This window comes from Hyperolius riggenbachi, chromosome 10 (genome assembly GCF_040937935.1).
Source record: "Hyperolius riggenbachi isolate aHypRig1 chromosome 10, aHypRig1.pri, whole genome shotgun sequence".
Taxonomy (NCBI): Eukaryota; Metazoa; Chordata; class Amphibia; order Anura; family Hyperoliidae; genus Hyperolius; species Hyperolius riggenbachi.
Window position 1 is genome coordinate 96732863 of NC_090655.1, and position 17520 is coordinate 96750382.

The 17520-nt window shown below is 45.4% G+C and overlaps 1 protein-coding gene across 1 annotated transcript in view; it reads left to right on the forward strand.

Annotated features, from left to right (window-relative positions):
• The window catches only part of PCDH15 (protocadherin related 15), a 1564441-nt gene that overhangs the window by 1042412 nt on the left and 504509 nt on the right, over nucleotides 1–17520 (forward strand). The gene's annotated exons all lie outside the window — the stretch shown is intronic.

Sequence of the window (17520 nt, forward strand, 5' to 3'; positions counted from 1 at the left end):
GTAGGTAGTGCCCCTCCCCGCTCCCCCCGTGGCAGCCGCTGCTTAGCTATTACCTTAGCCGGCGCCTCTTCCTCTATCCCCGTCCTGCTCGTACGGTAACGAATTCGCAGCATCGCGCCCCACGGCAGCCGCTGTGATGAGGGAGGAAACCATAGAGTGGGAACCGCTCTCTATGGTTTCCTCCCTCACCACAGCAGCCGCCGTGGGGTGCGCTGCTGTGAATTAGTTACTGTACGAGCAGGACGGGGATAGAGAAAGCAGCGCCGGCTAAGGTAATAGCAGAGGCTGCCACGGGGGGAGCGGGGAGGGGCACTACCTACCCACCTACCCATACTGGGACTATACTAGCCATACTGGAAGCGGGGGGGGGGGAGAGACACATGACTCGCAAGCAAGCCGACCCCCCAACTTTTGGGCCACTTTTGGGGGGTAAAAAATTTGGCTTGCTTGCGAGTATATACAGTACTTAACCTCCTGAGCGGTATGGACGAGCATCCATCACGGAGGCTGCCGCTCAGGCCCTGCTGGGCCGATTTTCCTCAAATAAAAAGCAGCACACGCAGCCGGCACTTTGCCAGCCGCGTGTGCTGCCTGATCACCGCCGCTCTGCGGCGATCCGCCGCGAGCAGTGGCGAAAGAGGGTCCCCCCAGCCGCCCGAGCCCTGCGCAGCTGGACCAATCAGTTCCGGCCAGCGCTAAGGGCTGGATCGGAGGCGGCTGACGTCAGGACGTCGGCTGACGTCCATGACGTCACTCCGCTCGTCGCCATGGCGACGAGGAAAGCCAAACAAGGAAGGCTGCTCATTGCGGCCTTCCTTGTTTATTCTGGGCGCCGGAGGCGATCAGAAGAACGCCTCTGGAGCGCCCTCTAGTGGGCTTTCATGCAGCCAACTTTCAGTTGGCTGCATGAAATAGTTTTTTTTTAATTAAAAAAAAACCCTCCCGCAGCCTCCCTGGCGATCTCAATAGAACGCCGGGGAGGTTAAATAGCATATGTGCTCATGAGCCATAGAAGGTTCACAGTATAAATTTGCCAATGCAGTGAAGATTAAGCTACGTACTTCTGCATTCCACTCGTATATTTCCCCCCCCAGGATTATCACTAGCATTTATTGCTTACTTTAAAATGGAATTATAATAGTTAATAAAATTAGACATAACTATTATATAGTAACCCAGGCTCATAGTTTTACTTGCAATGGCAGGAAAAATACTGGCAAGTATATAACTGTTAAGGCCTGAGCACAATAGAAGTGAGTTGGTGTTTAGGCCCTAGGGGTCCTTTTCCACTTGCAGCGTTTAGGGAACTGATTCCAATCACTTGTGGATAGCAAAAAAGGCAAGGTAACTTGTGCCCACTATTCTTCTTAACATATGTAGCAATTTTAGTAGCAATAGTATGTACGGGGCTTTGCTATTCACTGCCAAAGTCGGCATGAAATTACGCGTAAATTCATGCGTAATTACGAATGGTAACAATTACCTACGAAATTAATTACGCTATTTTGCATTACAATTACGATGCGTATTTGCGTATTACGATGCGTAATTTCTCCTCATTACTACTCAGGGCCCTCAGGCAAGCACAAATCCTGCATGTGCAGGAGCATGTGAGTGTTTATTAGGGACATGAATGCATACACACCATCACGCATGTAGATGTGGATACATTACAGTGCTTTGAATATCTCTGCAGCATGCTTTATATTCTGGGTTTGCCTAATATCCTATTATTACTAACTAAAATGATCTGCTATACCTTCTAGTAATGACCTCTGCTATTGTTAACAATACCTGGCTGAGAAAGTGAAATCAGGGTATTTAGTAGATACAATTGTTTAGCTATATGATCATATTATTGTTCATATAAAGTTAGCTGTGCTGTCGGATTAACTACAATGACTTAACTTAGTTAATACTCACTTTGCAGCCTTCATACAGATGATTTAACAATTTAAAGCATAATTTCTTTATTGTGGAAAATATACAGAGGTGAAAAGTAGATTTATATGTATCATTATTTCGCATCGTTGCTACAAATAATTATGTGGAGTAGTGTCAAGTCTTTTAGTAGGCAGAGCTCTGAAAAAAATATAATTATTTGCAAAACAGGTGTAAAAGATTATTTAGTTGAGAAGAAATGAATATTTTGTACACTTTTTTTTTCTGCTGTTTCGCCTCCATGTAAGGCCCGGTTCACATTAGCGGTTGCTATCCGGAATCGCCGTGCCGGAGCCGTGCCGGAGCCGGACCGCATGCGGACCGGACGAAACGGACGCACGGCATAGCAATGAAAGTCTATGCGACCGTTCACATGCGTCCGTTTCGTCCGGACCGGATCCGGACTCCGGCGTCCGTTCCAACATGCGCTATTTTTTGGTCCGGCTGGTCCGGCTGACGTATCCAGACCGGAGCCGGAATGTTGCATCCGGCCAATGGAAACCAATGAGAACCGGAGAGCGCACAACACACTAGCTATAAAAACCGGATGTTATACCACACTTCCTATGCTGACTCTATGGTATGGTGGCCATTTTGGATGGGGACCACATGGCACCAGCGTTCACAGAGTGGAGCAGCAGTGACTTCATGCTGGAGCTGTTTGGCAGCAACATGTCTGACGATATGTCTGATAACGAGGGGGTGAGGCCCTACACATCAGAAGACCTCATCCTACAGGTGCAGCAGGTACCAGCCCTGTGGGACAAGGGGGATGCGGACCACAGCAACCTCAAAAAATGCAGAGGCCTGTGGAAAAAAATTGCCAAGCTGTATGTGGAGGACTTTGAGCACTTGAGCAAGAGACAGCAAGGCACAGAGGGTATGTTGACTAGAAGTTTTTGGGGGGGCTTGTGGTTAGCTTGTGATGTATTCCACTTTTGCTATGGATTTGTGTCACCCACGTGTTGCCCACCCACCCGTGGCCCACCCACCTGTTCCCCACCCACCTGTACCCCACCTGTGATGTATCCCACCCACCTGTGATGTATCCCACCCACCTGTACCCCACCTGTGATGTATCCCACCCACCTGTGATGTATCCCACCCACCTGTACCCCACCTGTGATGTATCCCACCCACCTGTGATGTATCCCACCCACCTGTACCCCACCTGTGATGTATCCCACCCACCTGTGATGTATCCCACCCACCTGTACCCCACCTGTGATGTATCCCACCCACCTGTACCCCACCTGTGATGTATCCCACCCACCTGTGATGTATCCCACCCACCTGTGATGTATCCCACCCACCTGTACCCCACCTGTGATGTATCCCACCCACCTGCGATGTATCCCACCCACCTGTGATGTATCCCACCCACCTGTACCCCACCTGTGATGTATCCCACCCACCTGTGATGTATCCCACCCACCTGTACCCCACCTGTGATGTATCCCACCCACCTGTGATGTATCCCACCCACCTGTGATGTATCCCACCCACCTGTACCCCACCTGTGATGTATCCCACCCACCTGTGATGTATCCCACCCACCTGTACCCCACCTGTGATGTCTCCCACCCACCTGCGATGTACCCCACCTGTGCACATAAAACATACACAATGACCAATTATTAAACATCAATTTATTGTAAAAAATTAAGACATTTAAAATCACTTAAAAACTTGAAACTCCAAAATAAACACATTTCAACAAAACATATTAAAAACCAAACATTCACCCTCGTCCTGGTGGTGTGGTAAAATAAAGTCTCAGTTGGTCCCTGTTCCGCAGTGACACTACCCTTGGCCTGGTTGCATACCTCCGCAGGGGCATTAGTGGAAGCACATTCGGGGGTTCCGGAGTCTCTCTTTCCTCCTGCCGCACAAAGTTGTGGAGGATGCATGCTGCCTTCACCACGACAACTGCGTTGCCCGGTTTCAGCAGCATGGGCGTGTGGAACACCCTCCACTTTGACACCAGGATCCCAAATGTGCACTCCACCATTCTCCTTGCACGGCTCAACCGAGCATTGAAGTGTAGCTGGCTGGCATCAAGTCCCCTGTCTGGGTACGGACGCATTACATGGTCGGACAGGGCGAAGGCCTCGTCCCCCACAAACACATAGGGGTAGGCTGGTGCCCTTGTCCCAGGCCAGAGTCTGTCACGGGGGAGACGCAGTCTGCCTTCCTCCATCAGCCGGCAAAGGGTCGTACGCTGGAAAATTCCAGAGTCATTGGAACTACCGTACGACCCCACGTCCACGTACACAAACTTGTAGTCCGCATCTGCCACTGCCATTAGAACAATGCTGAAGTATTTTTTATAGTTGAAATAATGGCTGCCACTCCCCACGGGTTTCTGAATCCGGATGTGTTTCCCATCCAGTGCGCCAACACAATTAGGAAACTTGCACTCGGTCCAGAAGCCGTGGGCGATCTCCTCCCATTTCGTGGTGTCCGGCACAGGCATGTATCTGGCCCTCAGTCGCGTCCAAAGGATCCTCGAAGTCCTCACGACGATGCCTGCCACCGTGCTCTTCCCAATACGAAATGTGACATGTAGCGATGTATATGTTTGTCCAGTTGCGATGTACCTACAAGAGAAATAATCGAAATCAATTTTTCATGTCGTTACAGGAGAAAGGTTCAAGACAAGGTGGCGCAATATACGTGATGCATACGTGAAATGGCTACGGAAGAAAAAACTTGCCGAACGAAGTGGCAGTGGCGGGGGAAAGCGACAAAAAGACTACCAATTTGCCAAGCAATTGTCTTTCATCAATGCAAGCCTGGAACCTAGACTGTAAGTACCACTACTGTGGGCAGGAACTGAGAGCTCATTTTAGCAGACAACTACCATGACTTCGGCCATGTATTGCTATAAACTGGCCTCAATTACCATGGCTAGCGAACTTTTCTCACAAGCTTTATCAAATGTTTGGTAGAAACGGTTGATAAAGTGTTTGCTAGTGTTTGCTAGCTCTGTGAATTGACGCCACATGCTGTTTGGCACACCAATAAATATTGTTTTTATCTACAGGACTGAAGACAATTTGGAGCAAGAGGAACCGACCCAGGAGGCACGGTTCAGCAGTGAGGAGAGCTTGGTGGATGATGACGTTGCCGATGTAACCTATTTCCCCGAGGAGAGGAGTAGGAGGAGGGAGTCCTTAGCTATCCCAGCTCTCTCCTTTGATGATGACTTGGGAGAAGAGAGCTTGGATGTTGAGGTTGCAGGACCGAGTGTGGAAGAAGCTGCACCTCCACAATCGACCGCTATGGAAGCTCCAGGGGAACAAGAACAAAGTGAGGAGCACCGAGAGACTGCAGCACAACCAGCGCGCAGGGCAACCCCGACACAGGCCAGAGGACGGGAAGATGCTGCCACACCACCAGTGAGGACCACCCCACCAGTGAGGCGTCGAGGTACCCTCCCCCCAACAAGGAGAGAGACAGAGTCCGAGATGTCCGGGGCTGTCTCCGGACTTCTCGGGATTCTTCAGAGCCACCAAACTCTCATAACCCGGCAGTTGCAAGATGAGGACAGGGGCCATATCATGGAGCAGTACAAGTCCCACATCACTTCACTGCAATGTGAGCTCGACGCTGTACATGGGCACTACAGGGACGAGCTTAAACTGATGCATGAGATGCACAGAGGAGAAATCGACCAACTGCGTGCGCAGCATGATCAGCCGGTGGGCCAGCTGCAGAACATGATGCAGCAAATGCATCAACAAAGCAAGGAACTACTGAAATTGCAGGCACAACCGTGTTTTCACACTGTGATGTCTCTAATACCATATTTGGAAAAGGTGCCTTCCCAAAACATGTTGGCGTGCCATTCCACTTTGCTGGAGGTGATCAAACAACACATGGACACGCCATTATTGCAACCACCAATTTTTAGACCCCCACAACCAACAGCGGTGCCCACCTGGCAATCATCACAGATGTACACCGGCTACAGAGGCAGTCAATATGGGCCACCGCTGTCAGGGTCCAGCTCATCCACGACCAGCACCCAAGAGAGTCCAGATTTCCAGGCAGCAACTCCCACCTTTTCTAGTAGTGGTGCCGATACAATTTGAAAAAAAAAGTCAGATTGTTCCTGGACATGCTCCTCTGAATACCTCCGATCCTCGGAGGAAGGATACCATCACAGGGCTTTTTAGCCCAACATTTTCCCTGCCCCATCTCCTTCAACCAAGGTTCAGAGGTGTTCAGATGACCATGTCAGGGAACTTTTGTTTTTGCTGGACTTGAACTTTAGGGCCTGGTGTCCCCGAAAGACACTACCTGGGTCACAACCTTGTGCCTGTTGCACTGCACCTGTAGTCCTGCACCTGTGCCTTTGATTCCTCTTGTTCCTTACTTTGTTGTTCCTAATCACTTGCACAAGACCCTTGGAGCCATGGGTGAAGGACACCTTCACTGGTCGGTGAGAGGCCTAGCCTTTTCACTGACCTGTGTCCTTCATCCATGGCTCAGAGGGTCCTGTGCCAGTGGTTAGGTTTTTAAAGCACTTCAATATTAGGGCCTGGTGTCCCCGAAAGACACTACCTGGGTCACAACCTTGTGCCTGTTGCACTGCACCTGTAGTCATGCACCTCTGCCATCGGTTCCTCTTGCTCCTCACTTTGTTCTTGTTCCTAACCACTTGCACAAGACCCTTTGAACCATGGATGAAGGACACCTTGACTGGTCGGTGAGAGGCCTAGCCTTTTCACTGACCTGTGTCCTTCATCCATGGCTCAGAGGGTCATGTGCCAGTGGTTAGGTTTTAGAAGCACTAATAATTTAGGGCCTGGTGTCCCCAAAAGACACTACCTGTAGTCCTGCTCCTCTGCCATCGGTTCCTCTTGCTCCTCACTTTGTTCTTGTTCCTAATCACTTGCACAAGACCCTTGAAACCATGGATGAAGGACACCTACACTGGTCGGTGAGAGGCCTAGCCTTTTCACTGACCTGTGTCCTTCATCCATGGCTCAGAGGGTCATGTGCCAGTGGTTAGGTTTTTGAAGCACTTCAATTTATTAGGGCCTGGTGTCCCCGAAAGACACTACCTGGGTCACAACCTTGTGCCTGTTGCACTGCACCTGTAGTCCTGCTCCTCTGCCATCGGTTCCTCTTGCTCCTCACTTTGTTCTTGTTCCTAATCACTTGCACAAGACCCTTGAAACCATGGATGAAGGACACCTTGACTGGTCGGTGAGAGGCCTAGCCTTTTCACTGACCTGTGTCCTTCATCCATGGCTCAGAGGGTCCTGTGCCAGTGGTTAGGTTCTAGAAGCACTAATAATTTAGGGCCTGGTGTCCCCGAAAGACACTACCTGTAGTCCTGCTCCTCTGCCATCGGTTCCTCTTGCTCCTCACTTTGTTCTTGTTCCTAATCACTTGCACAAGACCCTTGAAACCATGGATGAAGGACACCTACACTGGTCGGTGAGAGGCCTAGCCTTTTCACTGACCTGTGTCCTTCATCCATGGCTCAGAGGGTCATGTGCCAGTGGTTAGGTTTTTAAAGCACTTCAATTTATTAGGGCCTGGTGTCCCCGAAAGACACTACCTGTAGTCCTGCTCCTCTGCCATCGGTTCCTCTTGCTCCTCACTTTGTTCTTGTTCCTAATCACTTGCACAAGACCCTTGAAACCATGGATGAAGGACACCTACACTGGTCGGTGAGAGGCCTAGCCTTTTCACTGACCTGTGTCCTTCATCCATGGCTCAGAGGGTCATGTGCCAGTGGTTAGGTTTTTAAAGCACTTCAATTTATTAGGGCCTGGTGTCCCCGAAAGACACTACCTGTAGTCCTGCTCCTCTGCCATCGGTTCCTCTTGCTCCTCACTTTGTTCTTGTTCCTAATCACTTGCACAAGACCCTTGAAACCATGGATGAAGGACACCTACACTGGTCGGTGAGAGGCCTAGCCTTTTCACTGACCTGTGTCCTTCATCCATGGCTCAGAGGGTCATGTGCCAGTGGTTAGGTTTTTAAAGCACTTCAATTTATTAGGGCCTGGTGTCCCCGAAAGACACTACCTGGGTCACAACCTTGTGCCTGTTGCACTGCACCTGTAGTCATGCACCTCTGCCATCGGTTCCTCTTGCTCCTCACTTTGTTCTTGTTCCTAATCACTTGCACAAGACCCTTGGAGCCATGGATGAAGGACACCTTGACTGGTCGGTGAGAGGCCTAGCCTTTTCACTGACCTGTGTCCTTCATCCATGGCTCAGAGGGTCATGTGCCAGTGGTTAGGTTTTTAAAGCACTTCAATTTATTAGGGCCTGGTGTCCCCGAAAGACACTACCTGGGTCACAACCTTGTGCCTGTTGCACTGCACCTGTAGTCATGCACCTCTGCCATCGGTTCCTCTTGCTCCTCACTTTGTTCTTGTTCCTAATCACTTGCACAAGACCCTTGGAGCCATGGATGAAGGACACCTTGACTGGTCGGTGAGAGGCCTAGCCTTTTCACTGACCTGTGTCCTTCATCCATGGCTCAGAGGGTCATGTGCCAGTGGTTAGGTTTTTGAAGCACTTTAATATTAGGGACTGGTGTCCCCGAAAGACACTTGGGCAGCTATGCCCTGCAACTCTTCCAGCACAAAGTTGGTGGTTGGTGTTCCTTAAAACTGACCGGGCTATACCATAGATATGTTATTTTTTTGTCTTCCATGTTGGAAGAATGTTTCCATGTTGGAAAGTGGTTGTTTTTGCAATAAAAAAATTTGTTTTTACATACCTCAGTGTGATGAGTAGTTGTTCTTGTGGTGTGACTGCTCTCCTGAACGTGGTATCCTTCTTCCTAAGGTCATCCTTCACCATCTCCAAAAGGGTATCAAACCTGTCAGGAGATGGAAAGGAAGAAGCTGTAAAGTATGTTGTGGGACAAGGTGTTGGGTGGAGGATGGGGGAGGTGTGTTTACAGAGGTTTGGGAGTGTTGTGGAGGGTGGGGGTGTAGTGTATAGCTAGGTATACAGGGGTGTGGGGGTCAGGGTGGTGTGTTTAGCTAGGTATACAGGGATGAGGTGTTGTGGGGGTGAGGGTGGGGTGTTTAGGAATGGTGGGGGTTGGTGTATTTAGGCCTATATACTTACAGGGGAATAGACATCCGAGTGTAGCTGTAGAACTTCTGTGGGTGTCGTCTGAGGTCCCGGTAGAGGGCCTGGAACTCTCCCTTCCTCTGCCTCCTGGCTAGTAGAGGGTGCACCCACCATCTCCTGCGAGGAGCACGCCTTCTCCCCACATAGTAGTAGGTAAACAACAGGAAGGAGAGAATTCCCAGGTAATAAGCGTAAAAAATGACTGGATCCATGGTCCCAACTGCTGTCTCTGTATCCAAGGATGGTCTCCACACGTCCAGCTGTCTCCAACAATGACCCCAGAGCTTCTGCTGACCTCCCAGAACCCCAGGTATTTATACAGGTTGTTATCTCTTTAAGAATCCGGATCCGGACCGCAACCGTGTTCATACCGCACGGAAACCGTATGCAACCGGACCGGATCCGGACCGGATCCGGACAGGAACCGTACGGTTCAGGTCCGATCCGGCTCCGGTGCGGTCCGGACATCCGGTGCGGTTTTCGCAAAACCGCAAGTGTGAACGGGGCCTAACACTGCATTGTGATTATAAGTTAGTGTGGATTGTTCTAGTATACATAGAGCATGGTTTCTCTCTCTGACTTTGTTTTTACAATATGAGTTTTGCAACATAATCCTATTGAACGGTACAGCAGTTGTGGATTTGAGGGACCTGGAAAAAAAAGTTCAATTGGTGGTTATAATAGGAATTATGGTACTCACAAAGGAATGACCCACTAGTGGCTTGCTGCTAGGGCAGAAATAGCTGAGCCTGATCGGGCATGAGCAGCCTGCACAGTAGAGCAGACCCAATCAGACTCAACTATTACTGGCAGAGCCAAATGGAAAATCCTTGTTAAAACATTTTTGGGGGGTCCCAGTGCTGGATCCCCTCTGGTGAGGGGGACGGAGGAAGCCTGTTTAGGATTAGGATCTAGAGGCTTTCCTCTCAGAAGGTAAGTACCCTCAGGGAAACTTTTTTTCTCTTCAGGTACGCTTTAAGCTATGCAGATATGCTGGATGAAACTTGGCCAAGTCATCTGACAATGTCCATCAATGCAGAGAATCCAGCATTAGTACAGCAGCTCCCGATGCTCCCTATGTCTCAGCAAGCAAAAAATCCTGGTGGATTGATTCAGCCAAACACTGGCCGAGAGCATTGTTCTCCCCACTTACTTCTCCCATTATGTCATGTTCCTCATGTGCCACTCTGTTGCCCCTCCTCCCCCTGCATAGCAACAGAATGATTGGCCTGCAAAGTCCCCCTAGAGATTGAGTCCTGAACCTTGCCAGTGACATGCTTCACATGTATTTGAGGCTTTAGAGCAGGGGTGTGTCATACTCAATTACATAAGAGACCAAAATCTACAACGCAATCTAAGTTGAGGTCCAAATTGCTTGTTAAAATGTAATTGGGTGGAAAGGGAGGGGAGCCTTCAGTGGATAATTTAAAATGTCAGAGACAATACTTGAGTATGGCCACTGCTCCAGTGTTCTTCTCTGGATGGGAAGACAGCATGCTCTCATCTGCAGTAGAAGAATGGAGGAAATGGAGAGCACTAACCTGTGCTGTATACTTTATTCCATGAGCCTGTTTACATTTGTATTGTAGGATGTTCAGGCAGGTGGATGATAGGGGTGATCACTCCAAACAATAATAGATTTTTTTACATAAAAAAATGCTTGCTCACAGCTTTTTACTGTTTCTTATCGCCATAATTGTTATTGCACAGCAGACTACTGTGTAATTTTTGGACTTGATACCTGGGGTCCTGAGACCTTGTTCCTAGCTGTAGCATTTATTGGGTGCTGCCATGCTGTATTTGTTTTAGCTGAAAAAAAAATGCAAAAACTGTCCTGGTAAACAAGGGGTTTATGTCAGGTCTGGTGTTCCAGTACAGGCTTTTTCTGCTAGTCCTATTAATATTTAATTGTGAAATTATTAAAGTTTTCTTGCTGTAGATATGATCACATTCTTATACCTGTGCCTCGCAGACAAATGCCAGGAGTATTGTCATAAAAGGCCACAGGGATAATTTACCAGTCTCATCTTAAACAAGGCAGATGTTAGGGATGGTTCTCCTTGAAGCCTTTATGGACATCGCTTCCAGCGTAAATTTGTGATGATCAAAATCATGGAATCATCACTCTAGGTCTAAGGAAATAGGAATAATCAATAATGGAAAATATTGTTAGAATATGAGTTGCTCTGTTGCGGATATAGCTGCTTTAACTGTACTGCACACAAAAAAAGAGGTGGTTTAAAAGTTGGTCACATGTCTCTAAGGTACTCTGTAATCCCTTTACTATAACAAAGCGGCCGATGACTTCCTGTCACATCATTACAATTTTGTTTGTTATACAAATTGATTAGAAACTGCACCAATACATTATCTGATCGTGAGAATGTTTGCCAGGTTGATTGACTGCCTGAGGAAAAGCTTGTGATGTCTTGAATGCATGCAAAATTGCATCTTTGAAGTTAATTTGAAAAGATTTACTGCAGATCAATAATCAATTAAGTAATCAAAATCATTCAGCTCACTTCCTGTAGTAAAACACAACCTTCACCTTGTACTTTTAGCTGTTAGCACTTGGCATCAAATACTTTAACCTTTAGCTGTAGCAGATGGAACATAAAAGGTGGCCAATAATGATACAATCCCACGGATGATTGATTGTTTTTGATATCTGCAGAAAAACAGATTAATTCCATTAATCTGACTGGATTGGTTAGCAGGTTTTTTGACCATTAAAGGACACCCGAAGTGAAAATAAACGAATGAAATAAACTATTGTATCTATCCTCCTTCTCCTAAAAATTACTTTTTAAGATATTCCACAGTTTTATTTTAAGTTTTATTGTTTTTGCTCAATGACACATTCATTGAAGTATGGCAGAGCTAAAATCTATGAACTATTGGCCCTTTTTATCTATTTCCCGCTTCAGAAGCCATTTTCTGCTAGGAAGGAGTTTTATAGTTGGAATTTCTTATCAGTAAGGGTCACACTGTAGTCACTTCCTCAGGACTGAGTCAGCACCTTACATACCTGATATTTAACTATTTCAAGCAGAGAAAGAAAAAAAAGGAACACAGCATTGTTATTTGTGTGCTAGGCACTGTACATACCCATGTCTATCTCATCATGTAACACGTGAGTTTGGGTATCCTTTAATGGACATGATTGGTCGACTATTGGAAATGATTGCTTGTCCACTGGATTGACTGCGGCAGGTTTTTTTAAATACAGCTGCATTGCCATAGGCTTACAGGACTTTTGGTCCAACGCAGGTTGCCACAAGAGCCGCACGGCAACGTAGGTGTGGGCGCACATTAGGGCACTTCTGATGCAGCGTACCGCAATGTGGGTAGCATGAACTACCCCATAGACTTATATTAGGCTGCAGTGGGGTGCAGTAAATTTACCGCACCGCCCCAGTGTGAAAGGGCCCTCAGGTTTCTTTCACTTAGCAGGGGAGGCTGAAGGCAGAGAATTCTAGTGCTCAGCACATGTGGTGGAGAGTCTACAGTCAGCTGTACTCAGATGCAATATGTTGCTTTTTTCCATAGATTGAAGTTGTTTCTGATTCAAAAGGAACACAGCCAAAATGTCCCAATTCCTCTACTCCTGTGCTGCTGAATTTATTGTAATAAATTGACCAAACTCATAGTGGGACATAGCAAGGGGTGGTCAACTCCCATATTATTTACTATTGACTGCTTACTGGAAGCAGAAGATGGGGTATGGCCTTTAGTTTGAATGTGAGGCCAATGAGCAGTGCAGTTAGGCTGGGTTCACACATACGAATACAATGTGTACAGTTCCATTCCAGTCCTAACAGTTTTTACCAGTTTCTTTATATTCAACACTTACTGAATGGCAGTTGCTCAGTCCAAGTGCCAAAATACTTTGCAAATGAGTAGGGAGCCTGGCTGACATCTTTATATAGTTCCTTTCCAGGACTGATTTTTTTTTTTCAAAACATGTCAAATTGTTACTGCCTACTGTGACAGCAACAGAGGATAAAAGTAATTTATGTTGCATTTTAGTCTGGGAGAAATGTACATAGAAGTATGTGTACACATGTATTCTAAGGTCGCATCCACAGTGCCACGTTGTGGAGCTGCATTATAAAGTCTTATAACGCAGCTTACCGCACTGCAATGCTAATCCTTTGCACCGTTCCCAGTGCTATGTTAAAGGCTCATTAAAAAAATGTTGCATGGTGGTAACTCACTGCTTGCAGTGTGTTACCTCTCAATGCAGCCACATTGTGACTTTAATGTTGCATTAAACCGCAACGTCCCACTGTGAATCTGACCTAAATGTTACAAATTTTTGATATAGTAGTCCTTTAAGACATCCGCTATTGCTGATACTGCTGAAAATTTTTTTTTTTTCAGCTACACAAAATCTTGTAAGTATTGGACAATCTTCGAGCGAGATATATATGGAGGCTGCCATATGTGTTTCATTTTAATCAATAATAATTGTCTGGCATTCCTTCTGATCACCTTGGCTTTCAGTAGAGATGAGCAATGAGATGCAAATACTTCAGAAACTATGCACATTTTTATGCCAACATATGCAGCTTGAAAAGGGACAATCAATTTAAACCTGGGTTTAAACTGATTGGTGCATTTTTAAACTGCATAAATTTGCAAAAAATGTTGCAGAAATGTGCATCAACTCAAAAGAATTCGCATCCCTTTGATCATCCCTAGCGCTCAGTAATGTCTGATTCACACCTGAAATGAGCATGCAGCTAATCTAATCAGATTTCAGTCAGCACATCTGGTCTGCATGCCTGTTCAGGCCCCATTCACTCTTGCAAAACGCAAAATGCTAGCGATTTTGCTAGCATTTTGCTCTGGAGATGTTTGGCGATTAATGCCAAAAATCGCCCTTCACACTTGGGGCAATTTTCCGCAATCACGCTTGGCGTTTCTGTAGCACTAAACGCGATCGCCGGAAAATGGTGCAGGATACAATTTTTTTTGAGCGACTTCCAATCCCTCAAGTGGGAATGGGCCCATAGGTTTCTATTGCTCTATCGCTTTCAAAAGCGCTAGCGGTTGAGCGATTTGCCGGAATCGCCGGAAAAACGCTCAGGTGTGAATGGGGCCTCGCATCTATGGTTAAAAGTATTTGAGGCAGTGGATCAGCAGGGCAGCCAGGTAACTGGCATTGTTTTAAAATTAAATAAATATGTTAGTATCCACATCCCTCTCATTTCAGATTTCCTTTAAGAACCAGAGCTGTCATTTTCCTATTTTTACACTGTGACCACGATGATTTGCCCACAGTGTTCACAGGGTCAGAAGCCAATGAAACTCTATGTAAACTCTTCAAGGGAAGGTTGGGATTTAATTATCTTCTGGCCTTAAAGTGGATCCGAGATGAAAAACGAACTATAACAAGTAGCTTGTCTATATATCTTATCTAAAGTTTAGATAGTTAAGCCAGAGTTCCCCAAAAGAGGCCCACCAACAGTACAGGTTTTGCAGGAAACCACAAACATGCACAGGTGGGGTAATTAGTGTCTCAGCAGAGTTGATTATCCGCCTCTATGGATTTCCACAAAACATGCACTGTTGGTGGGCCTTGAGGACAGGGTTGGTGAACACTGGTTTAAACAGCAAATCTAGCTGCAAACAGCTTCAACAGTATATGCTTATTTATTCCTGTGATACAATGAGGGCAGACATATTCTGTTTGTCACATTACACACAGGCAAGCTGATAGCATCTCCAGCCCTCAGCCTGTGAAAACTTCACTCCTCCCTCCTCCCCTCTGCCTCTGAAATCTCTGGCTAGTAACCTCCTCCTCCTCCTGCCCAGACTGAGCTCCCAAAAGCCCATGGTACATGAGTCTGAGAGTGCCCAGGCACTGGAGAAAGCTGTGGGCAAGGCTTGTTTAGTTTATAGGGAATTAGAGTATTAAAACAAAACAAAAAAAAGTATTTGGCTTGAGGAATGCCCTAAAAACTATATGAAAGGAACACAATTATGCAATGAGTAAAAGTTTATCTCGGATCCACTTTAATATCCTTATCCTATTCAAAAGTAGGTATAATGCAAGAAAAGTGGAAAAAAGATTTGTAATTAGTAAGTGAAAATATAAATGAAAATATAATTAAATTGTTCTTCATTAGTTTCCTGATGGAAAAATAAAGTGAACTCATCTAATCCATGACAAAATATATTGTTTATTAATGAGATATTGCATTAAAATTAGGCATTATGCCTTTGTGATATCCATCAGTAAAAATTGGTATGCTTTTAATGATGGTTAATGGACCCATAGTACTTTCATTATGACAAAAAGAAAACCATATCATCATCATTAATCTAGGTATTGACTGAGGACTTTAAACTCTAATTACATTTTTTTTTATTTGTGCTGGTAGCTTATGGTTTCAATTAACGCTTTTTGTCAGTGTTAAAAGATGTATGCACACATGTATGGTTTCCGCTTTAGGAATGTTATCACTTCTTTAAACATAATTTTGATTAAAAGGAAATTGAACTGTAAAGTTAATTACATAAAATAACAGACACCATTTGGTTGCTAATATACTTTCACAGATTATTCTATTACATCATGTAAAACAAAATATTACTTTGGTTTCTGATGAATTTTTTTTATAGGCATTCTGCTACAAAATACCTGACTTATTAGTCTTTGATAGAAACAGTCAACACCAAAATAATGACTTTGATGAACAGAGGCGCCAGCAGAATAAAAACAACAATTACAAGTTTTAAAATATGCTGGGGAGGCAGTGGTGGACTTACCTCCGAAAGCAGACTAGACTACTTGTCTGACATAAATAAACACTTTATTAGTACCCCAATAGATGCAACGCGTTTCGCAGGCCCAAGCCCGCTTCATCAGGCAATAAAACAGGGGACAAAACTGTGGACAAAGGCAAAAAGTACAGGACTGCAGTGAGCTACATAATATAAAACATTCATACATGCATCGTATGAATGTTTTATATTATGTAGCTCACTGCATTCATTATTGCCTGATGAAGCGGGCTTGGGCCTGCGAAACGCGTTGCATCTATTGGGGTACTAATAAAGTGTTTATTTATGTCAGACAAGTAGTCTAGTCTGCTTTCGGAGGTAAGTCCACCACTGCCTCCCCAGCATATTTTAAAACTTGTAATTGTTGTTTTTATTCTGCTGGCGCCTCTGTTCATCAAAGTCATTATAGTGTCCACCCTTGGTGGAAGGGGGACCCACCCCTACCTTTCTTCTATCTACAGAGAGCGACTTCTTAACCCTGAGTGAGGACAGGTCTAATCTCCTCACCTGCATTCACAGTGGTTGCCTCAGCGGTAACCCTTGTTTGTGAGTATAACCTTCTCATATTACATTATCCACTATTGTCCTGAGCATACTACACCATATTGGGCTCTCGGTGTCTTTTTCTTAACACCAAAATAATATACAGTATTTGTTTGTGTGTGGTTAGTGGCTTCTGTCTTCTAAACAGCTGCATATGCTATTTGATCTATTCTTATGGCACGTTCCAATGAAATGGGGTAGGATTAAGCATTGCACTCAATTTACAGTCATGATTTCACCTTCCTTAAAACCTTATCTTACAAAATAACAATTTTTGTGTTGTGTTTTGCAATGGGAACATTTTTATTACAGCTTTGAAACTGCAATTTATAGCTGTAGTAAGTATTTTATCTAAAAAACAACAAAAAAAAAACAATCATGTAAATTAACCACTTGCCCTTCCCCGGAATGGGTATCTACGTCCCTGCAAAATCCCCCTTCACCTTGCAGGGACATAGGTACAAGTCCCTTGCCGCCATGAACTCTCACCCTCACTCCTGCACTCATTCTCGCCACCAATTGTTAGAGAGGGAGATCAATGGATGTGAATGCAGTTCCCATTCATTGATCTGAGTCCCCTTGTAAATGATCACTAGCATCAATGAGATGCCGCGTCATTCACAAAAGCCGATACTTACACGTCCACGCATTATTTGCTGTTTGCATACTAATAGTATGCACATGAAAGTTATGTGTGAGAACATCATGTGGCCAAATAGTACAGTTACACAGTACACAGTACAAGACTAAATAAATTAAAAATAGCCAAGGCTCCTGGCCCAGATGGCATGCATCCTCTGGTCCTAAGGGAATTAAGTTCAGTTATCGATAAATCCCTTTATCTTATCTTTTGTGATTCTCTTTCAACTGGCAGAGTTCCAGTAGATTGGCGTACAACCCATGTTTTCCCATTATTTAAGAAGGGCAAAAAAATCAGATCCTGGAAATTATAAACCTCTAAGCGTAACATCAGTTGTATGCAAACTATTTGAGGGGTTACTAAGAGATACTATACATTACTTCATAGTAGAAAATAATCTTATTTCTCAGCATCAGCACGGGTTTATTAAAGACAGGTCCTGTTTGACTAACATGCTCAGCTTTTATGAGGTAGTAAACGCTAATTGGGAAT